The sequence below is a fragment of the Panthera pardus genome, unplaced genomic scaffold (genome assembly GCF_024362965.1).
Source record: "Panthera pardus isolate Hobbes unplaced genomic scaffold, ASM2436296v1 HiC_scaffold_16, whole genome shotgun sequence".
NCBI lineage: Eukaryota > Metazoa > Chordata > Mammalia > Carnivora > Felidae > Panthera > Panthera pardus.
In genome coordinates this window covers 89095573-89120956 of record NW_026526721.1, presented here as the reverse complement: position 1 = coordinate 89120956, position 25384 = coordinate 89095573, and positions in this window count along the sequence as shown.

Sequence of the window (25384 nt, the reverse complement as noted above, 5' to 3'; positions counted from 1 at the left end):
TACCATAAACTTGGTAGCCTATAAAGAACGGAAATTTATGTCTCACAGTTCTGGAGGCTAAGAAGTCTAAAATCAAGTCCCTGGCACATATGGTGTCTACTGAGAGCTCACTTCCTCACTTATAGACTTGCCATCTTTTTGCTGCGTCCTCACATGGCAGAATGAGCAAGGAAGCTCTCTAAGGTCTTTTATAAGGACATGAATCCCATTGATGGGGGCTTTACCCTCATCACCTAATCACTTCCAAAAGGCCCATCTCCTAATTCCATCACACTGGGGATTATGTTTCCACAAATGAATTTTGGGGGACACAAGCATTCAGCTTATGACACTGCTTTTTCCCACTTTGTTTTCATCTTTGCTTGTCCTAGATGCCAAAGGTACATGTAGTAGGCATTCAAAAAGCATACCCAAGTCAGTACATGTTTTTTCTTATTTCTCATATGGATTTTTTAAAAGAAAGTATTGTTGCTTTTAGTAAACATTAAATCCATAGAAACATTTTTAGGGAGTTGAAATATTTAATCCTCATTTCAAAATATAACACGAAATATCTGAGACACAGAGGTTAGGTATTATAAACTAAACTTGCTTCCAAATTTTAAGCTGTATTTCTGGTTTATAGACAATCATGGCATAAATACATACACAATTTTAAATTTTAATACAGGGGCACCTGGGTGGCTCAGTCAGTTAAGCGTCCAACTCTTGATTTAGGCTCAGGTCATGATCTCATGTTTTCATGAGTTTGAGCCCCATGTGGGGCTCTGCAATGACTCCTGCAGAGCCTGCTTGGGATTTTCTCTCTCTCTCTCTCTCTCTCTCTCTCTCTCTCTCTCTCTCTCTGCTCTTCCACAGTTAATGCTGTCTCTGCTCTCTCAAAATAAATATATAAACTTAAAAAATATTTTAAAAATAAATAAGAAAAATAAATAAATAAATGGTAATGCAATTTGCATCCATTAATTAACAAATGTGAGTCACAATAGGGACAACATTGCTCTGTTATTTCCATACATATTAAAATACTTCTTGAGAAACATAACACCTGCAGACCCAATACACAGGTTACATTCTAAACTTATTGGTGAAGAGAAAGTGAATATATATTCAATATGTACCGTAATCACTAATCCAATCAACTAATGTCAACACCCTTGGTAAACAAATGTTCCCACAGTGCCCACTGAATCCTGCTGGCATAGCAGAGGGTGCTGCAGAATGAACACTGAGCCTGTTCCAAAACCCTGCAGTAACGTTCTAAATAAACATGTCCAGATTTCTGAGATGCATTTCATACAGCATCCTCACACTCATAAAAGAAGATGCCATGTTTATCTCTGCAGAGAACAAACTGAAGGAAATCATAGTTGTCTGGTGACTCAGCCTATAAATGAGCCAGAAAGACAATGTAACTTGTACTGGTCTTGCCATCTGTGTGACACTAGGTAATCTCTAAACTTACTGAACCTCAAGAAACACAAAGTTCAGTATTCCACAAGGTATATTCTTAATCAGTTATAAGATTTTGCTACAATCTAGGATAAGCAATTCTTAATAATATATTCTTACTTATTCTGATTGATAAAGCACAGTATGTGTGTTATTATAACCATGTAGACCTGTATCTTTGACCAAAAGAATACAAAAAGCAGTTAATAGGCATATTTACATCTGAGAATGGGTAATGAAGTTATTTCCATGTGGGGAGTAATTTAACAGTTTACAGAAAAGATAATGATGTTAAGAGAATGACAAGTAGAATTATATTAATGTCAATGAAATTGCAATACTTCATAAATTCACTGTTCTATACCAGAGATCAGCAAACTTTTCCTGTAAAGGGTGAGATAATAAATATGTTGACTTTGTGTGCCATACAGTTTGCCACTACTCAACTTTGCCATTGTAGCATAACAGCCACAGACAATACATAAGTGAATGAATGTGGCTGTGTTCCAACAAGATTCTATTTATAAAAACAAGCATTGAGCCAGATTGGTCCATTCAAGGTAGATTGGCAATTCCTGTCCATACTAGTCAGTGGTTTACAAATTGGACCCAGCAATACCACTGCTAGGAATTTACCCAAGGGATACAGGAGTGCTGATGCATAGGGCACTTGTACCCCAATGTTTATAGCAGCACTCTCAACAATAGCCAAATTATGGAAAGAGCCTAAATGTCCATCAACTGATGAATGGATAAAGAAATTGTGGTTTATATACACAATAGAATACTACATGGCAATGATAAAGAATGAAATATGGCCTTTTGTAGCAACATGGATGGAACTGGAGTGTTATGCTAAGTGAAATAAGTCATAAAGAAAAAGACAGATACCATATGTTTTCACTCTTATGTGGATCCTGAGAAACTTAACAGAAGACCATGGGGGAGGGGAAGGAAAAAAAAGGGAGCCAAACCATAAGAGACTCTTAAAAACTGAGAATAAACTGAGGGTTGATGGGGGGTGGGAGGGAGGGAAGGGTGGGTGATGGGTATTGAGGAGAGCACCTGTTGGGATGAGCACTGGGTGTTGTATGGAAACCAAATTGACCATAAATTTCATATTTAAAAAATTGGTGATTGTAATCTCCCCATTCACAATGACATGGATGGAACTAGAGAGTATAATCTAAGTGGAATAAGTCAGTCAGAGAAAGACAAATACCATAAGATTTCACTCATATGTGTAATTGAAGAAACAAAACAAATGAGCAAAGGGGAAAAGAGAGAGAGAGAAAGAGAGAGACCAAGAAACATATTTTTAACTATAGAGAACAAACTGATGGATCCCAGAAGGAAGGTGGGTGGGGGGTGGGTTAAATAGGTGATGGGAATTGAGGAGTGCACTTGCCATGATAAGACTATATGGAATCGGTGAATCACTATATTGTACACCTGAAACTAATATAACATTGCATGTTAATCACATAGGAATTAAAATTTAAAAAGATAAAATAAGCACTATCTAGAATGACTACTTTTTAAGTCTTGAATTGTTTAAGTAGCATTGGTTTTTCAATCAGTTCATCACTGATAGAATTTTTCTGGAATATATGAAATGGGTACCTTTACGTGAGACAAATTCTTTGTCTTTTTTTTTTTAATGTTTATTTATTTTTGAGAGAGAGCACGAGAGGGGGAGAGGCAGAGAGAGAGAGGGAGACACAGAATCCAAAGCAGGCTCCAGGCTCTGAGATGTCAGCACAGAGCCTGATGCAGGGTTCAAACTCACAAACAATGAGATCATGACCTGAGCCGAAGTTGGACGTTCAGCCAAATGAGCCATCCAGGCACCCCAACACAAATTCTTTATATAAATGTCTCTGTTTCTTCTATGGATACTGTTCTTTAGAATCAGTATCACTATGTAGGTAAATATTGATAAAATACACATTCCTGGAACACATATCATCTACATTTGCTCATGAATTTGCATTGAATTGAATAAATTTGTGCCTATTTTCCACATAAAAAACAAATTTGTGATTGTATAGAAGACTGTACTCATTTTTCAAACGGATAATACAGTTTTAAATCTTGTTGCACTCATCAGATATTTAAGCTAAAATAATCTTGTCTTTTATAATATATTTTTTTTTACTAAGCTAGACATGGGAAGAGAAAAAAGCCGGTTATATTTGTTCTTTATTATACTGTTATATACCATAGTATATTTTTCTTTACTTTTTAAAGGCAAACTTATGGTCAAAATCAGTATTGCCAAAGCATTATGATAAAATTGGTCAGAAGGTAAAATGAGAACAATTTACAGAATGAATTTCCAGAGCCATATCATTTATGAGACGGGGAATATTGATTATTAAGAAAACTCAGCAAGCTGTACTGATCAGATTTCTCATGCCAGGGCTTGTTTGTTTCACCACAAAGAAGCCGTCCTTTCTTTTATTTCCTTTGTGAAATTTCAAAGACAAATATATTTTGTTCCATATTCAGAGAGGTAGTGCACTCTTGAATGAACAGCTGCTGATCATTTTAGGAGCTTTTGAGCTGAAAATCAAGGTAGATAAATATTTCGGCTCAATCAAAACACAAAACAAAATTATCTCTTCATTGTGGATTCTCTGCAACACTTCTCTATTTCAAAAACTAAAAATCCTCAGTGAAACTGAACAATAAACATAATAAACCAGATGCTTTCTGTCATTTTCCTGTTTTATGACTCACATATCCTGAAAGTATAATTTATGTCTATATGTTAAATAAATTGTGTTGCCAGCAGCCATGGCTTTGTTTGCCATGGAAAGATCTGTGGACTGACAGAGAGCTAGATTCTAGTTCTTATTCTGCTAATATCCAGCTGTGTCCTTGAGTAGTCTGATGAGGAGCAAATATTATTCCACAGAATTGGAAGCAGGGTGAAGACATACAGACTGTATAGGCTCCTATGGACATAGCTTTACCTGAAACCTGACAAATAACAGTATTTGTCAATGAACATCCAGCGATCCATGAAAATAAATTGGTGTGCCTTGTCAGACTCTGAAGAATATAGATGCCCCGTTGGAGAAAAAAATGCCCCAACATACTTTTGAGAAACAAGAAGTGGGCCAGGTCAGGAGAAATTTCTAACGCTAATGAGAATGGGCATCTCGCTGAATGAGGGGCTACAAAGCTCTCAGGCAACTTCTGTGTAATCACAGGCAACTGAACTTCCAGAAGAATTTCCTGATCCTGAAGTGTAAGAGTGTAATTCACAGTTTTGTGAGTAATGCTGCAAATAAAACAAAACTAAACAAAAACTCCAGGACAAATCAGAATTGGGCTTTAAAGCTTTTCCAGCAGAGGGCAGCAGAGGCAGGAGCAAAGAAGGCAAACCCATAATGGTGAGAAACCATAGGAAATGAAGGCAGTGTGTAGATACAAAGGACAGAAGGCAAAGCTTCAGATGGTTCCCATCTGCAAAAATGTTAGAGGTTGCCACTACTCAAGTTATATATCTTACGGAATTCGGAAAGACAGTGGACAATGAAGTGATGTCTGGCCTTAAAACCAATTACAATGATCATTCATCCTCTTAGTTACTTTAGGTTATAAGCAGTGTGCTCACCTTACATACACAACCATACAAGAATTCATACATGCAAACTGGACATATGAACACAAAAGAGTTCAATAAGCCACCATATATCTGTTTAAGCTACAGTCCTAAGAACAATATTGTCCTTTCTTCTCCAAAGGTTCAGTGGTGAGAGACAGGGAAGTATCATTTGAGGCAAAGATTCAGTCAGTATTTGAGCAAGGAGAAAAGGCCATCTAGGGAGTACTAAGACCAGAAGATATCCATGTATCTTCTAAAGCCATGGCCAACTATGAAATGTTTCCCCATGCATCTGTGGACAGCTCCCAGAAGCCATACTGATGTTGCTATACAGCCACACCAGAATCCTGCTTCACCCCAATTCTTCCATATCAAAAGGAAAATGAGTTCAAATTGTAAATGGCATAATGAAAACATCATACTGCTTAAGGACCGGTCCAAGCATTTTTAGGTTAAGAAAAACAGAAATCAGGGCGCCTGGCTGGCTCAGTCATTAGAGCATGAAACACTTGATCTTGGTGTTGTAAGTCCAAGCCCCATCTTGACTATAGAGATTACTTAAAAATAAAATCTTGGAAAAGTAAAGTAAAATTTTTAAAAAAGAAAAGAAATCACAGCAATTGACCCAGAGTGAGTAAAACTAGGAAGGTTTCAGTGTGTTCCAGACCTCAAGACAGTTACAATGCAGGTCAGGTAAGATAGGACAATGTAGAATCCAGAATGCACTAAAAGAAAAGGATCCACAGTACTGCCCTGATAATTTGTGGCTAATATCTTTACCCTTCTCCTGAGGGAGTAGGGACTTTGAATTAAGAGAACAATACTATATAGTTCTTCACAATGTGATACTATACCCAGATCAGTTCAACAAATCTATACATATGAGAAAAACCTATGCTAAGATGCCATTGTCATTCCTAAATATTTGTTCCTAATATTCTTGCATTAGCTTCAAGTATCCCCAATAGGATTGTGAACGAGTTGCTCCTTAGGTATGTAGTGTATGCAATAAATAAATAAATAAATAAATAAAAGACTCTTTCATCAGTTACGTGTTAAGTGTTTATACTATAATTTTAGGATATATTTATTTATTCAACAACTTCTTCCATTTATTGAGTAACTTCCTTTGCCAGACACTGTGCTAGGTGCTGGCAATTTAGTCATGATTCATGCCTAGATATGCTACCAGTAATTAGAAGCTGTTTATCCAGGAGAGAAATTGAACAATTTTTAGTTATGTAGCAAGGACAACATAGCTTATATGAGGAGTAAGGTACATATGATTTGCATTCAGTGTGGGTTCTATTGAGGTCAACCAGTTACCTTTAGGCATAGTTATCTACAGAATCCTCTATGAAATGGACCCTACATATTAAAGATTTTGATGCTCAGAATAATCAAAACAAATGTCAATCTTACCCTTGACCCCTTATGGAACTTGGTCTTACCAAGACTTATTTATGATCAAGTAGACAATATCTTAAATTACACTACAAGGATGGAAATTAGTCTTCCTAGACAAGAGGATGGAGAACATGTCCATTAGACCAAGGTTCGTCAAACAGCACCTACATCAGCAGGTCCTAGCAGGACCTAAATAGCCGTTGGAGCATATTTAAACCCACTGGTGAAGTACAAATGCCCTTTGTTTCTGAATGAAGGGGAAAAAATCCATGGGTTCAAATACCCATAATATAAGGAGCAAGGAGGGAGTTCTATATTGACAGATGAAAATCCCAGCTTGTATATTCACTCAGAAGAGAAGCCATCTTAGTACCTCAAAGAGATAAGCTATAAGGGTGCCTTCAGGCAGACCAGTATTTTCCTCAAATTGGATTTCTCTAATCCCTGAACTGTGACCAGCAAAGACTTCAGCCTGGAAAATTGATTTTTCAACTACACTTCCTGAGGACTCACCAGAGCCACAAAATAAAAGAAACAATAATTCTTCTTTGTCCACTGCATTGATGAAATGAAATCACATGGTATTTTTATACCCACTGGTATAACTGAGAAATGGTCCTGCAATTGGTTACCTCTTCATAGTTAAAATATTACATTCACTATGGGAGGAAGGTTGTTTATGTGCCATGTGGGGTGATACCATCTATAAGTATTTTGTTTATTTGATTTCTTTTAGTTCTGTTCAATAAATATTGAACTGCCTGGCCAGAGCTTCTTCAAATGCTTCTAGGAAAGAAGATGACTGAAAATACAGTGCGGCCTCCACCTGAGGCTTTAGTAGGAACACAAAGACAAATAAAACACGGTCTAGCCCCCCAAGGAGTTATAATCCATAGGTTGTTGCATCCTACAAGGATGACATAAATAATCAAAATAAAGAAGTGTTTTCGTAAAAGTCTGCCATACATTTTTGTTTTAATAGTTTTGAGTTCATATCACTGCATGTCACCACGTGTGTGCTGATAGACTAGACATATTTCACAGCCCATCAAAAAGGACAGTATTGTCACAGGGCCGAGTGTTCCACTGGATGCATATCCAACCACCAGCAGGAAAGCAATCCCTTGAGCATCTTAAAAGGAATAACAACTCCACCACGGAAAACAGATTGTGAATCATCCTCCTTTGACACCTCCAGAGGCAAAAGAAGAGTTGTATTTTCTCTTATCCCTTCAGTCTCTTTTGGAGTACTTGCTAGTTCTTCCTGGTTTTTTACCCATAAATAATTCAACAGGTAAGTTCCAATAATGACATGGGTACATGTCATTTGGAGTCATTTATTAAGATTCATTTACATTTTAAAATGTCTCTTACCTATTTTTATTAACAGAAATTTTTCATTCGTTATTTTTAACTTCCAGCATTAGATTTTCTTTCTTGTCAAAAAAAAAATTAACTCAGCAGCTTAGTCATATTTTAGCACTATTATTAATTTTCAAGCCATGGTGAGTTTTAAAAGATTATTTTCTCTGTCATTTCCATCTTGAGGTAGTTCTATATAACACCAAATACTCAGTAATTATTTAGGTTTTATCTCAAAAATTTGCAAGTTTCTTAGGGACAGGATTTATTCAGAATGGACCTATTTTGTTCATAAATAATGATGTTATATTTATTGTTTATTCAGCATCTCAAGACGTTGTCGATTGGTCTCAGACATAGATTATTCATGTACTCTACCTTTTAACATCTATAGTGGGCTCTTCAACTGTTACATGAGACGCAAGGAGATGTGAATTTCAGGCAGTAGTGGTCTTGACTTTTTAATGAAATTTCACTTATATGGACTTCAATATCCTCCTATATAAAATAAAGGTGATAGGCTGGGTGTATATGTATAAAAGTCCTTTTAGCATTTACATTTTATAATAGAATAGACATTTTATAATGGAATTTCCTATGACTAGCTTCAGAATATATGCCTTTCTTGCCAAAACATTTCAAAATATTCAGTTAAAATTATATGAAAAGTCAACATAGCATTTACTCATCCATTTAATATAGCATTTAAGTATAGATAGCTCCTTAGAAAATGTGTAAGCATAAATGCTTTCTTTAGAATATAAACTGTTGTTTTTATAAGGATAACATTATTCTACAAAACAGATTTTCCAAAAGTAGAGCTGATATCAACTGTCGTAGTTTGCAAAGAGATAAATCCAAGCTCAATATAGCAAGACCTTTTTAACAGTCATATTTCTCCAACAAATAAATTGGCTGATCATAGGGATTTGGGTTACCCCTCTAGGGAATTAAGGCAGGCTACAACTAACCACTTGCCATTAATGAGAAATTAGACTAAAATATCTATACAGTTCCTTCAAATCCTAAGATGTAGGGTGTTAAGACACAAGCAGGACTCTGAATTTATTTTTAAAAAATCAGTCTCTTTCCAACAATCAGATGTGTTAGCAGATTTAAAAGCCTTTCATCAATTTTTTATACTGCTAAGCCATTAAGATACAGCCATTTTAAAGATCAAGATTTACAGAGGGCTTACAGAGATATACTTGCTTCTTCCAAAAAAGGGATAAGTATCTGGCAGAGTTCATATAATAAGCTGAATTTATGATGTTTTGCTCTATAGGAAAAAAATCAGTTGCAATGGGTAGAAACTACAGCCCCCTGTCTGGTGGATTTGATGAACATATGACAGTCGTATGAATTTCAAATAGACATCATCATCCATATACAAAATCATTCCTAAATAAGTGCATTAAAGACATGGAGAAACCATAGCTCTGGCAGATTAAATTTTTATTAACCAGAGAAGCATTTGCTTTATGGATCACAGATTCATTTGAAAATCCAACAAAGCAATGGGCATGGGATTATGAAAACAGGACACCATGACAATGGCTCCTTTCTCACCTCCTCCCAACTCTACATCATGTAGAGTAGACTTAATTTTATAGCCTTACAGTATGTGGAGAAATTAGTTTATGTTCCACAAATAATAATGTTATATTTATTGTTTTTTCAGAAATTCCAAATCATGTTTAAGCGGGTCTCTGGCCTATTGAGACTTAGAGACAGCTTTGCTTAAATAAGATCTGGACTCTATCGTGTTCCAAGCTGAAAGAATTGTTGAGAAACGTTATTCCCTATGCCTGCACAAGCATCTGAGAAATAACTTCAGAGCTCAGAACCAAGGAGAGAAGTTGTTGTCTTGGGAAGATACTGGTTCCCAGAAATCACAAGCCTCTACTAAAAAAAAAAGAGTCTACATATGCTCACTCAAGTGTGCTGGCTTTCTTTGACTGCAGAAGGCAGGAGATGAAAAGGCTAACTCCTGAAACAAGAAGAGAGCAGAGAGACTGGAGAGACCAGAGATCAGAGAAATTTCCACCAGCAATTCAACAGGGCCTGACAACCTCCCAATTATGCACTAATAATGCAACTGCTCTAGTAAGATTCCTGGTATTCAAAATAGTATGAGTAATAGACCTGAGCCCAAAAAAAATTTCAAGCAAAATGTCAACTCAGCTAAGAGTGCTAAAAAGCTACAGTTAACAATCAGTCAAAACAGTCAGAATAGATATTTTGTGACACAGAACTGCTAGAGAAGATAAACTAAGATTTGAACAAAAATACATGCATCTTAGAGTTTTTCAAGCATAGAAACTTTGTGGAGCCAAAAGATACAATTTCCCAACTTTAAAATTCAGTAGATGAATTGAGGATTAAGGTACTACTGAGATCCAAATAAGTGACTTGGAAGATCAAGCATGAGAAATCTCAAATTATCTTAAAGTACAGGGCAAACTACAGAGATGAAAATCATGGAAGGAAAATAAAACAAGAGAATTAAAGGACAGATTCCGAAAACTTCACATGAAAATATTAATTCCATAGGAAGAATAGAAACAGATGGAGGAAAATCAAACAGATAAAAATTAGAAGAAAATTTTCCCCATGAAAGGGAGAGACCTGAATCTGTCAATTCAAGGGGCTCACAAAGGGCTGGATTAAGGAGAAAACATACACAACTAAGCACACTCTGGTAAACTTCTTGAACTCTTAAGATATTTTTTAATGTACTACAAAGTTTTCAGCAGAAAGAATAACTTACCTAAAGTGAAAATCAAAGTTAGACTGATACCAAAAATCTTAAATCTGGGATAACTAATAGCCAGTGCAATAGCATCCACAAGACTACTAAAAGAAAAGGACTGTAATCTCAGAATTCTACACCCAAGCAATATAACAATTACTGGTGGAGGTTAAAGAAAAACAGTTTAGGATATATAGGACATCAGATATGTCTTATATCTGAGGAAAATACTGGAGGGAATATCTTAATCAAGGAAAAGATCAACAAAGGATAGTTATTAGCAGTATTGTTCCTAAACTATCTTATGCAAAACAAAGTAATCAGGTAGGAGAATGAATGGTAAAATCAATCCACACATAATAATAAACGGGATGGAAAAGAACTTCCAAATTAATAAGGGGGAGGGTGAGCAGACTGAATGGAAACGTGATCAAAGCAATAAAGAAAAAAAAAACAAAATTTGAAAAGAAAAACAGAATCTGAGAAATAAAAATATTCTAACATTGGTTGGGGGAGGGAAGCCTAGCTATATTTAAAGGAAGTGATTTTTTAAAAATTTAATGAAAGGATAGACAAAGAAATATCATGTAAGAGAAACAAAATAAAAAATGGGAGTGGGGAGGAGAGGAGAGCAAAGGAGAATTTAACATTAAATACACTAAGAGATAAAAATGCATGTAACATAAATAGCAAATATAATCAGTTACTATTTGATATTGACAAAAAAAGTGTGTTGGTATTGTCATAAATTTGTATATAACAATCAAAACAGCTGTTAACTTACAAATCCAAAACTTTTTAAAGTGTGTGGCTAGCTTAGGAAAAAAGTACAATTATTTTGGGAGTTTTCAAAATGTTTCTTTTAAAATTAGATCTAGTGAACATAAGCATGGGTCATGTTAAAATTGAACATTACTGGGGCACCTGGGTGGCTCAGTCAGTTAAGTGTCTGACTCTTGTTTTCAGCTCAGGTCATGATCTCTCAGTTTCGCGAGTTCAAGCCCCACGTTGGATTCTGTGCTGGCAGCCCTGATCTTGCTTGGGATTCTCTCTCTCTCCCTTGCTCTCTGCCCATTCCCCACCCACACTCTCTCTGTCTCTTTCAAAATAAATAAATAAACTTAAAAAAATTAAAGTGAATATTACTGTTTCATTTAGTGTGAATTAATATACACATGGAAATTATACATCCCTCAAAAGAAATAGAATTTCACTAAGTGTATATTCAAAGAATATTTACAATAATTAGTAATCTTGTTCACAAAGACAATCAACAAAATTTTTTTAAAGACCAGGTCACATTCTCTAAGCATAATGCAACACAATTAATTTTTAATTTAATTTTTAATATTGAATTAAAAATTATTTTTAATTTTTAACCAATATTTTAAATTAATAAATGTAGAAAAATATAATTCAGGCACAGACTAAGCATTCATATTTATGATATAAAAAGAGCTCTTAAAAACTGACATCAAAAAGACAAACAACCTGGCAGAAAAAAATGGCAAACTATATGAATGACCACTCACAGAAAAGACATCAAGAGCCTAAAAACATGGGAAACATGTTCAAATTCACTGATTATCACCAATAGGAAAAGGACTGAATATTGTTATATGTATTATATGCCATATGTATTATATTCCATATACATAGAAACATATACATAAATTGAAAACAATGAATTCAAGACTCATCATTTGACTTGGAAGAATTTCCATTGCACAATATCAAAAAAACAAGGTAGTCAAATTTGCTTAAAGACAGAAAATAGATTAGTGATCACCTAAGGCTGGAGTAGGAATTGATGTAACTGCAAATCACAGGACAGATCACACTGGGGTGATGAAAATATTCTAAACGAATTATGTGATGATTGCATAACTCAATAAAGTTACCAAAAATCATTGAGCTGTGCATTTGAACTTAGTAAGTTTTATGGTATATAAATTATATCTCAATAAATTTAAAAAAAATTTAAATAGCCACCTGTGGTTACTTGCTACCATAAAATTTTATTTAAAAAAAAAAAGGAAGAGGGGCGCCTAGGTGGCTTAGTCGGTTAAGCCTCTGACTTTGGCTCAGGTCATGATCTTGCAGTCCATGGGTTTGAGCCTGGCGTCAGGCTCTGTGCTGACAGCTCAGAGCCTGGAGCCTGCTTCAGATTCTGTCTCCCTCTTTCTCTCTCTGCCCCTCTCCACTCATTCTCTGTCTCTCAAAAATAAATAAATGTTAAAAAAATTAAAAAATAAATAAAATTTTAAAAAAGAAGAGGCAGAAGAGTAGGCTTAACATGATACCGTTTTTACTTTTTATACAAAATACTAACTGATGGAAATAAAAAGGAAGAGCAACCAAGAACTAAAATAAAAGAAAAACAGAATATTACACTAAAAATAGAATATATATAACATGTCTGCATTTATATAAAATGATATATGTGTGGTATATGCATAAATGTTAAGACACATGTAATTAACTTTAAAATACTTCAGCATAGAGAGTATATCATTATTAATATATAAATAAGTTTATGATTCCACTCTAGGGATAGTCAATTGCCCTAATTATGCATCCATACTCTAGTTGAAAGTAATATAGATTTTTATCAGAAGTCCATAAACCAAAAGTGGCCATTACAAGTGCTTCTATTTTCATTATCTTGATCATTACCTGAATATAAAGAATATCAGAAAAAGATTTTTTTAGTGCAATTATTGGCCTGTTAATCACCATGGCAAATGTTAGAATTGGGCTCTCAATGGTTAATTAAAAGTATTCAAAAAATGAATATTGGTTAAAATACTTTAAGAAGTAGTTCCCTCTTCTCTCAAATTTCCTGCATGAACAAGACATAAAAATATAGCTATGTATGGCCTGAATTCTTAGGAAGGTATCAAAGCCTGATCAATAAGCAGCCTTCTATCCAGCCATTGTAAATAAGCGTGACTAGGAGAATATCAAAACCATGCCTCCAGAAAAGCTGTCATGCCATCCCTAAGTGAAAGTGAACCTTTCATCCAATATAGAGATTGAAACTTAAAAGTATAGAAAACTGGACTTTGTCAAGCTGACAGAAAAGGATATGTAAGTTGTTTCCTGCCTGTTTATTTATGTTTGATTATTTAGTAAATTTACACGTGGAGGAATTTGGTCTGATATTCCTTTCATTATAACTTACTAGTTAGATTTGGGGTACTTCTAACCCTCACATCAAACTGCATTGTCTACTACTTTTCCCAACCGAAAGAACCTACAAGTTGTATATAGCCAGGTTAGTTTATGTCGGTTCACAACAATAAAAAAATAAAGATACTTTTAAAAAATAAATGTACTGTTATCTCTTCATGAAAAAAAAAGAAAAACTCCATAAGTACATATAAACAAAATGTTCACATGCAGTTTTAAAGAGGCCACAGGTTTGCCCAGATCTATTCATAGATTTCTAGCTGGATGGCTAACAGGTAAGCACTTGAAATGTACATCTAGACATGTATATTCAAACCTGACCTCAGTAGTCAAATGTGAAAATTGAAGGACACGGGTAGGATCCCTGATTAAGTTCAATTTATTCCAGCATACCTTTGGGAGTGAACTTATAACCATGTACTGCAAGACAGAGTAGTTATCCGGTCATAGGGATTTACAGTTCTTACTCTGCTAGCACAGACTAGTGTGTATGCATCTCTTTGGCTGATTGCTAACCATGGTCTATTAGAGAACACCTGAGATTTCACCATGGGAAAGTCACTGTAGAAGTTTCCTTTATTAGGTGGGAATTTGGAAAACAGACGCATTAATGAAAGGGTGGCCAGAAACTTTATCTCACTGGAAAACACACAGTAGAGGAGGCTTCCTAAGAAATTAAAGAAATTAAATTAGGCAGGGGAAGGACAAGAGAACCTTGAACACATAATTGGAGATTTTGATTTAATTGAAATAAGAACACCAAGAGAGGCTTTTGAGTAGCTCAATGGGTGACCTTTATCAACAAAAGTTACTAAGAAGAAAAAATAGCTGGCATTTTAGAACTAATAGAAGGCAAGCTGGGGCAGGGGGCCGAGGGCAGAAGGGAAGGTGGTCTGAAAGCACATAAGAGAAAAACAGAAGGGATAGTGGCTAAATATGAAACTGAAAAACAGAAGAAAATAGAAATATATTTAAAACCTATTTTAAAAGAAGCTACAAGATTTGTTGATAATGAAGCTATGAAGGACACAGGATCATTTCCCATTGATGTAAGGTGATGTAAGTATAAAATCCATCCACACATTAACACCAGGTGAACCTTCCAAAAATGCTATTTCCAACATGCTGCCTTTCTGTCCCTGAGGGAAAGAATCTTATTCTAGAGTCTTAGAATAAGGTCTAAATTCTTTATCTTGAAATTCAAGATTATTTTTTATAGCGTGGTCCCAAACTATCTTTTTCAAAAGTACCCTTAAAAATAATTCTGATTGCAAAGGTTTTGTGAGTTTCTGTTTTCCAGAACTCAGAAGAAAATTTTAAATTAATTTGTTAGACTAACTAGGTAATTTAATTAATTAGAGCAAGATTTTCCCTTCACTCCACCATCACCTTTCTGGGCCTTCCACCCATATTCCAGGGTGGGGAGATGTGCAAGGGTGACATATATGCCCTCGCATCTTGGTGGGATACTGTCCAAGTGGGATGGATGGATCCTCAGGGGACCAGGCCTGGGCAGTCATAAGCACAGATGAGTTAAGCAAAGGACCATGGCACTGTGCTGGCCTCACCAGAGGCCATCTCCCTCTTGAAGAGCTTTTTATTTCTTCATTTCACGCTCTCCTGCCAATGGGAACCCAACTCCCTTTCCCCCAACTTCTGGATACTTTTTAACTCATTCCTGTCTTTGAAACTGAATCCCCAGCATCACATTTACTTTGCCTAATGATTACATATTTGCAATCATCCTGGCTCCTCAATGGATCACTCCACACTTGCATCAAGTTCTGGCGCAGTTCAAACTATAGGAAAGAAGAGGCCTTTGGGGTACAAGTAAAAGGAGGAAGGCCTTTGGGGTACAAGTAAAAGGAAGTCACAAAAATAACTCTGAAATAGTAGACTAGCTTGCCATGATGTTACTTCATACGTCCTAATTCATGATTGATTCATTCTCAAGTAAGAAATCCTTCAGATTCCTTAGTATCTTCATTTACTTTCGGTGTCAAAGCTATGTTCTCCAACTCAGCTTTTTCATGGTCTCATTTCCAGTTACTTTTATTACTATTCTGTTTCAAACTCCATGACTGATGGCCACACTCTAAACACTTGCATCACTAGGAAAGTCTTATACCTATACTATTAAGTGTAACTACCCTGACCACAGTGTCTTACCTCTTTAGAGTGTTGCTAAGTTCCTCTCATCATACGTGCATTTCCACTTTTCAGGGACTTCTTGGTCCTTGATCTCATCTCACTTTGCTTCCTACTTTTTTGTCCCCTCCTAACTACTTTCCTATTCAGCCTAGTTTCTAGAACACATTATTCAGCCACTCTCTTGCCAAAGTCACTTTCCTTACCCTATTTTCCTTCTATCACATCTGTATGAAAAAGTCAATTCCAACTGTACCACATCCCAAAGCCAGCTTTTTCCATGTTTATCCCTAGACTGCTAATATATCACTCCTATAGAAAAATCACACAACTACTTAGGTTTGATACCATTAAACATTCATGACCTTAAACTTTAACTGTCCAACAATCCTACAGTTCTTCTCTAGGCAAATCTCTCTCTTCTTTTCCACAGTGACTATTTTTAAACTTCTCCACCTTCATTAAATCTCTGAACTCAATGCTACTTACTTCCCTCTCAGCAAATGGCCTGACTTTCTATTCATAAAGAAAATAAAAAATTCCATTGTGGAATTACCTCAGTTCCTTCCCCAAACCCATAAACTTACCTGCTTCTAAATACATACTGAATTCTAATAATTGCAGAAATTACATTTTTTTTTCTCACTCCATTATGCTCTGTTTCATGTATCATTTTGGGGAAATGAGCAAGAATGTCCATTCTATGACATTACGGCCCCCTCTTGTTGCCTGGCAAGAAGCTAGCTGAGATTTTTGGCTCCTCATTCTCAGTGGGAGGGGTTTCTATGGTTTTCAACTTCACACAAGGTGTCCGGGTTCTATCAGACCAGTAATCTGACATCCATGATAGTCAATATCCAGCTGCAAGATACCTGATTCTGATTCCCTGGAGTAGCTGGTACTCAAGCCCAAACTGTATATCATTCACTTCTTTGTTAATGCCAAGGGTAACAACAGGGGGGTTAGAGCCCCTTCTCAAGAGTATTTCCTCACTGTGGGGCCAACAGTGTCCAGCTGAGGACACCCCTCTGCAGAAGGTTGGAGAACAAGGTGCCTGCTCACCTCATGATCTGCTCTCTATGAATTCCAACTGGCATGCCATGATACTTGCCCTAGAATTTCTAATCTGCCCCCACCAGACACACTACCTTCTTCCCAATAATATCTAAATATTTTCCAATCAGGAAAATAAGATTCTATAATTCCACCTCCAAACACCTCTCAAATCAGTCTTCCTTCCCCCGTCTGCATGCCACTCTTCTAGCCAAAGTTTCTCATATTGCTAGAGTCTCCCCTCCAGTCCAAATGGACCCACCCTTCAATTTATTCTCAAGCTATAGTCAGCGTGACCATAAAATCACAAATGTGATTATGTCAAGCTCCTTCTCAAACATTTTTAGTGATTTTCCAATGGTTTTAACATAAAGTTCAGACTTCCTTGGAAAGTCTATTACTATCAACAACAATTACAATAACTAATATTTACTGAACATGTATTAAGCCAGGTGCCTCATGTATCTCAGCTTTCCAATCTTTACCAAAATGTGACAACACTGGTAGCATTATGCTCAATCTACAAATAATAAAATTCATACTAGATGAAATAACAAGGTTTTACAGCTATCAGGAAGTTGACCCAGTATTCAAACCCAACTCCACTTGTTTATTCTGCCCGAGATCTTTCCTTTATACCGTAATTCCAGTCATTGTTAGGGCCTCCTATCTCTCTCCATGGCTCAACAAAAGCTGACATTTAAAAAATATGTGGTCTGCACATAGTTTTTTCAAATACTTTACATATTTCTCCAAATTAAAGAAAAGAAAGGTAAATTAATTTGCCCAAGATCACCCATTTAATAATGGGCAGAGTCCTAACATCAGTCAATCCAGTCTTGATCTGCATGATAGAAATACTGCCCTCCTTCCTTTATTGAATATAAATTGCCAAAGGGGCATGATTTCTGGATGCTACTTGAAATCCCCATGAAACCATGCAGAAGACTTCAGATAGTAGGTTAGGCATATGGCTGGAGCCAACCAGACAGGTAGCTATCATCTTACTTGCCAACCATCACTATTATCTTCATGGCCTCACTTCCCTTCCATAGGAAGGCATAGCACTTGAGCTTACAGCACTGAAGCCAGTTTAATAATAATGGACAAAGTTTGGCCAAAAATTGTTTGGTCTTTAGCAAAACCATAAACATTACCATCCATTCCAGATTGGTATTAGAAGTACAGAGCTGGATGCCAGGCTTGACTTGAATTCCAGAGGCAGCCACCTGGAAAGGCAGCAGGATCAGCTAAGAACAATCAGATAACAAGGGGCTAAAGCCATTATTTAGTTGAGACAGAAATGTGAAGTCAATTGTCAAAGCCAATCTGAGGGCCAGAGGAGTCAGTAATCATTCCTAGATCAGAGACTAGCATACAGCCAAAGAGAGGTTAAGAGTGAGAAAGTGAAACAAAATACAGTAATCAAGAATGGAGCATGGGGGTAGAAGGCAGAGGAATAAGGCATAGATGGTTCTAATGCATTTCAACACATGATCCCTTTAATCATTATGACAGAACAAATGAGACATTCTTGCTCCAGAAATATAACAAGGTTACCTTAGTACTTCCTCCCTTTGATGCTATCAATCTCATTCTGCCCATATGGGCACATATTTATTAAGCAGCACAGCTGAGAGTTCTGCCACTTAGCATATTCAGGGAAGGGACAGTCAAAGAAGTCCTGGGACCCACCTCATTAGACACCATCTCCTTGGCTATGGTGTAAAGTAGGGAGTCAGTGTGACTTCTAGAACTTTAGGAGATTATAATACTTTTTTTTCTTTTGAACTAAATAATACAATATCTCAAATCATTTATCTGTAAAATGGGAATGATATTAACCTTATGGAGTTCATAAGAAAATTAGATGAGCTCTTGTATATAAAGTTACTACTTGGCACAGGACTCAGGAGAAAATAAAAGAAAAAAATATCTAAAGCACACCATCCATACTTTTAAATATTTCCTATAGCCTTCACAACTGACAACTCATTCTAAAGAGCACAGGCATCATCATGAGAGGTAAGAATCAACATCTGTGATCTTCGCCTCAATTTTAAGACATTTTTCCAATGGTGTGGTGGATCTCATCCTGTATCTTACCTCCTTGAGAGCTCTTGGTGTCTTGTGTCAGAGTCCTGGCCCATCAGCAGTGAGAAAATCCCCAATATAGAGCCAGATACCCTGCTCATCCAGACACGGGGGTATCATCTCCCTAGCATGCAGCTTTGATAAACACCAAAGTGACATGAATCATAAAAGTCACAGTCCAAACGGTATCATAACCACAAAAGCAGCCCAAAGTGAAAGAGAACACAAGGTGTTAAAGCGTGATAAAATCCCAGAAGAACAAATAGGACAACACAGGCCACCCCGAGATAACCAAAGACTTGAATGGGTTAGGCATGATTCTATTTTTTAAAAAAATCACTTTTTAACTCTCCCCAGGGTAGGATATTGAATGAATGAACCTAGCAAGCACTTTGAGCACTCCATCAGCACTGACTCAAGGTGACTGGCATCCAATTTGACTTCGCCTTTACCTACAAGGCAGCAGATGGTTCCAAAAGAGGCTTTCTAGGAAACTGCCGGCAGGACCTAACTGCATAGTAGTTTAAGAGCTTAACAAGCCAATTCTAGCTGGTGTTGTTTAATGTATCAATACGCTCAATGATAAATGACTAGTATCCATCTTCCAGCAATTTAGGGGATGTAATTTCTTCCTTAAGTTTCTATGGATTTTAGTTCCTGCTCCATTATCATTTGGGTTTTAGTTTACTTCTATACGGGTGGTTTTTCTTTGGTTTTACATTTTTCTCACGTGTGCTGTGAACACATACAATGGGCTTCAAACGAGACCATTTGATCTCCCCCTGTGCTTAACTTTCCAGGAAGATGTCACAATTGCCCCTTCACAGTAATCAAAGGGCATTTCTATCTCTTCCTCAGAAAAATCACAGCTCTCTGGTGGGGAGGCAAATGGAAATGGCACATCTTTCACATCCTTAGTTCAGTTTTGAGAGTGAGAAGAGATAAAAGAAGATGAAAACAGGCTTCAAAACACGCAGAAAACGCCTGTATTTACAAAGGAAGAAAATGGTGGCATTCAAAACACTACAGACCAATGCAAGCAATACTTCTAACTCCCAAACAAATAAAAGACCTTTCACAAAAGAGATCTTATGTGACCTGAGACAATAAACCCCTATACAGTTCAGCAGTCGATTTTATAGCTTAAATAATCAAGCTTTGTCGTCACATACCCACAAATCTGGTACTTAGAACTTTTCAATACCTATTGTGTTCAAATTATTGCTACACCATAATTTTCTTGATCCCGTTCAACTGAAAATAGAAGGTAAAGGTACCCTATGTTAAGCAACCTAACTTTCCTTCATAGCAGCCATTTAAATCAAGAGAGGCTGAAGGTTACATATATGGTCTGTTAAGAACTTCCTAGATTTAAATGAGAAATTTTATACTCTGGGCAAGTAGAAACCAATGATAAACTTATGGTATGTTTTATTTGTTTTTGTGTTTGTTTGTTTGTTTGTTTGTTTATGTATTTGAGAGAGAGAGAGAGAGAGAGAGAGAGAGAGAGAGAGAGGGCATGAGTGCAAGTGGGGGAAAGGAGGAGAGGGGCAGAGGGAGAGAGAGATAGAATCTCCATGCGCAGCTTGGAGCCCAATACGGGGCTCAATTCCACAACCATGAGATCATGACCTGACTCAATACCAAAAGTCAGACACTCAACTGACTAAGCCACCCAGGCACCCTTGTTTATTTCTTTTTAATTAAAAAGTTTTGAGGAAGAACTGACAACCTAAAAGGTTCAGAAAGAGGCAAAACAAGTGTACTGGAGACAGTTTCAGAACTGGAGTGTGGAGGTCAAGCAACCCTGGAAGAAGCTATGACCTGGGTATCAGGTGTCAGCACTAACTTGGAGGGAAGACCACGGCAAAGTGGGTAGTGGGGAGCGGCAGACTGAGCAGGTGGAGTTTAGTGTTAATATGGTATCTGGTGGCAGGACTGGTGATCATTGTCATCAGAGAGGTAATTGATAGGGTGAAGTCCCTGCAAGTACACACCATGATGGGTATCTGAGACAGTAGTCAATAGCAGGCAAGACTGGCAGTAAGGAAAGAACTTTGGCTCCTGTTGTGTATCAACGTGGTTTTAGTTACTGAAGGAAATTGGAAGGGGCAAGTCACAGTTCCAAAAAAATTTTTTTAACCATTATCAACCACGACCACCAACAGAGATTTGCTGAAAGACTACAGAGGGTCAGTCCTCATATTTAACACATTAAGAGAATCATCTCATTCATGAAGTACTAGCCTCAATTTACAGGTGAGGAAACTTAATTACTCAGTCTTCCCAAACTCTCAGTTAGCAAGTGTCATGGGCAGATTTATCCCAAGGAGGACATACTTGGCTCCAAAATTCTTGAGTACCATGTTTTACTCTGCCATACTAGAAAAAAAACAGAGGCACACAGGGAACTCAAGGAATGGTGAACAAGGTTGTGGTCATAAGATATTTACATACCATGTTGTGCTTTCACAGTTTTATACATAAGGAATTGGAACCCAATTAATTGACCTGTGGAAGATCGCACAGCTGAAGAGCCTACAGCATTCTAGAATTTACAAAGTAATGTCACCTGGAGGCATGGTCTCAGACTCAAGATACAAAACTAGATATTCAAGAATCTAAGAGCAGCAAAGCGAGTTGAACATTAAGTCACCCTAAGACACACCTATAAGAACATATTAAGGGAGTATTTTTGAGACCCTGGATTAGGAAAAGTGTTCTTAATTATAACACCAAAAGCATAAACCATAAAATATATAGTTAAATTTTTTAAAAAAGGTTTTAATATGTGAAAGACACTGTTAATAGTATGAAAACCAAGCCATATTAGAAGAATTTATTTACAAATCACGTCTCTGAACAAAGGCTCGTGTCCATAATATGTAAAGCATTCCCAAAAATTCGACATTAAAAAAAACAATTTAAAAAATGGGGAAAAGATTTCAGTAGACACTTCACCAAAGAAGTTCTACAAGTGGAAAAGAAGTTCAATATCATTAGTCATTAGAAAAGCAAATGTAAGTCCCAATGAGATTCATACCTAATTGACTAGCAAAAAGCAAAAGGACTGACAATATCAAGTCTGGCAAAGATATGGAGCAAGTGGAACGCTCACACATTGCTGGTGAGAATGCAAACTGGCAGAGGCACTTTGAAAGACAGTTTGTTTCTTGTACAGTTAAACATACACTTGCCACATGACTCAGCTATCCCACTCCACAATATTTATACAAGATAAATGAAAACTTGAGTTCACAAAAACAGCTGTAAGCTAATGTTTACAAGCATTTTGTTCACAATTGCTAAAAAACTGGAAACAATCAAAATGTTCCTCCCGGCAAAACTGTTGTGCATACAGTCAATGCAATACTAGTCAGCAGTAGAAAGGGTCAAACTACTGATAATGTGCAACATGAATGAATTCCAAATGCATTATACTAAATGAAAGAAGTCAGACTCAAAGACCACACCCTATACATTTATATGACATTCTGGAAAAGTCAATGACCATCAGCCAGAGAACAGATCAACAATTGCCAGAGATTGGAGTGTGAATGGGGGTGATCACAAAAAGTGAGCACAAGGACATTTTTTTTCTTTTATAATGAAACTCTGTATCTTGATTATGGTGGTAGACACAAGATTCCACGTATTTGCAAAATTTATAGCACTAGACACCAAAAAAACAAGTTTCCTGTAAATTAGATACATTTCTTAAAAAGACAAAAATTGTTAAAAACTGTGTGTGTGTGTGTATGTGTGTGTGTAAAGGGAAAGGAGAGGAATATTTTGCCAACAGACAGAAATTAACATGGAAGTTGGAAAGCATGGGCCTTTCTCACATGGTGTGCCTTGTGCAGAGCATTCAATAAACATTTGTTAAGTCAAAATAAAAAACCGAAAGAAGAGCAGAGCATACAAGCTACCTCAAATTAACTTCATTTGCAAAATATAAACACCAAAATTAAATAATCAGTGCCATTCATAATTGTCTCAGTAGTGATTCAGAGCAAGATCTTTGAAATTTTACCACTGTCTACTCACCAAACTTGGAAAGTTACATAAAAGCAAAAAAATCCATTCAATTAATATATTAGTATATTTAAAATTCAGGATGGCTAATGGTAATTTTTATTGTCACTTAAAGTTACAAAGTAGCAATTTGAAAAGCATAACAGTGAAAAGGAAGAATAAGACTTGTACATGTTATGTATAATTATGATTGGACATATTAAAATTCATCTTTATTATAATTGATGAAATATAATATAGAACATTACTTTAGAACAATGTGGGCACAATGAAAGTGCATCAAATGAATAATATTTAATATGCTGAGTGCTTTTATATTTTATTTTTAAACCCAAATTTTTTAGAATGATTCAATGCTACTTTAAAAAGTAAACTACCTGTACAGAAAACAAATTACAGTCATTATCATGATTTGTTTTAAAAACAGGTCATTACAGCTTAAGTAAGTTTCATGAGAAGAAATCAACTGTAATTCAAAAAGCTAAAGAAAGTATTGAGAAAACAATGTAAGTGTGATATTTGTGGACGTATTTCACTTCTGAATATAGATAAATGTCAAAAGAAATTATCTTTTTAAAGTATAAACTTTTATGAGATTATTTCAATTTAACAAAATAGCTACAACTGTTAGTACAAAAGTCTAATAGTATTCACTGACATGCCTGAATTGCAAAAATAAGGTATCATAGTGAAATAAAAAGTGAACACATTTCATTCAATTTCAAATCACTTGTATATTGTCTAAGCTTCCACTTTTTAAGTAGGAAGCAAGAATCAGATTAATAATGGAACTATCCTCAATCTTAGAAACTAAAGCAGAAAATATTTTTAATTGTCTTACTTTGCAATTATCTACTCCAATTTTAATTTCACTTTGCAACTGGAAGCATTATTTTCAAGATAAACAATGCAATCTCGCTTATTAATACTTGTGTTGCATTTGCTTTGGTAGCAACTTGACATGTGCAGGGACAAAGATGTGGAACTGAAGTCCAACACACGTTTCGTCCAGAATAACTGGTTCAATGTCTGCCACTGAACCAGTAATGCATTTTACGGTGATTACTAATACTTTCCTAGAAGCTCAATATATATTTGCGGTAAGCATGGATCAGACAAAAGTTGTATTTACTTCTCTCAAATATAAGCCTTAAATATTTGGAGAAAATGTTAATCTTTGTGTCACACACCCAAGATGATGGTAAATTATTTTCCATGGATTGATTGTAGTAATAATCACAAAATAATTTTTTGTGGTGCCACAAAATAATTTTTTTTAATTTTTTTTAACGTTTATTTATTTTTGAGACAGAGAGAGACAGAGCATGAACGGGGGAGGGGCAGAGAGAGAGGGAGACACAGAATCAGAAGCAGGCTCCAGGCTCTGAGCCATCAGCCCAGAGCCCGACGCGGGGCTCGAACTCACGGACCGCGAGATCGTGACCTGAGCCGAAGTCGGACACTCAACCGACTGAGCCACCCAGGTGCCCCTTAATTTTTTTAATGTTTACTTGTTTTTGAGAAAGAGAGAGACAGAACACGAGCAGCAGAGGGGCAGAGAGAGAGGGAGACACAGAATCCGAAGCAGACTCACAGTAGAGGCAATATAGTGAAGCAGAAACAAAGTATATTAAGAGTCAGGAGCTACAGATGGAGTCTTGGTTTTACCTCTAGTTTACTTTGTTACCTTAAACTAATTACTCTGCCTCTCAGGACCTCCTTTAATTCATCTACAAAATGAAGGAGTTTACTCAAATAACTCCCAAAGTAACTTCTCACATTATGTAGCTTTGTGTGTCTGTCTCTTTGTTTCAAGTTGTCAGAGGCCTAGATGGAATCAAGAAACACTAGTCTAGGGGTCCACTGCCTGTTTTTGTAAATAAAACCTTACTGGAACTTAGCCACATTTGTTTACATAGTGTCTACAGCGACTTTCACATTATAATGACAGCTGAGTGGTTGCAACACAAACTGCCTGGCCCACAAAGCCTAAAATAGTTATCATTGGTTCTTTACAGAAGTTTGCAGACACCTGGTCTACAGTCTAGGATTATGTTAAACAGGAGTTTGACATGTTTAAGACATACCTTATTAGCAGAAAGTATGCTTCACAAAGTAGAGATTTTGGTTTATTCTGTCCATTAGTGTACCCTAAGCACCTATGATAGTGCCTAGTAGATGCTGAATAAATATTCATTCAATAAATGAATGCATGAGAATGAATGAAATGAGTGAATGAATTGCAGCCTGTGCATGCCTGATATTTACTCATC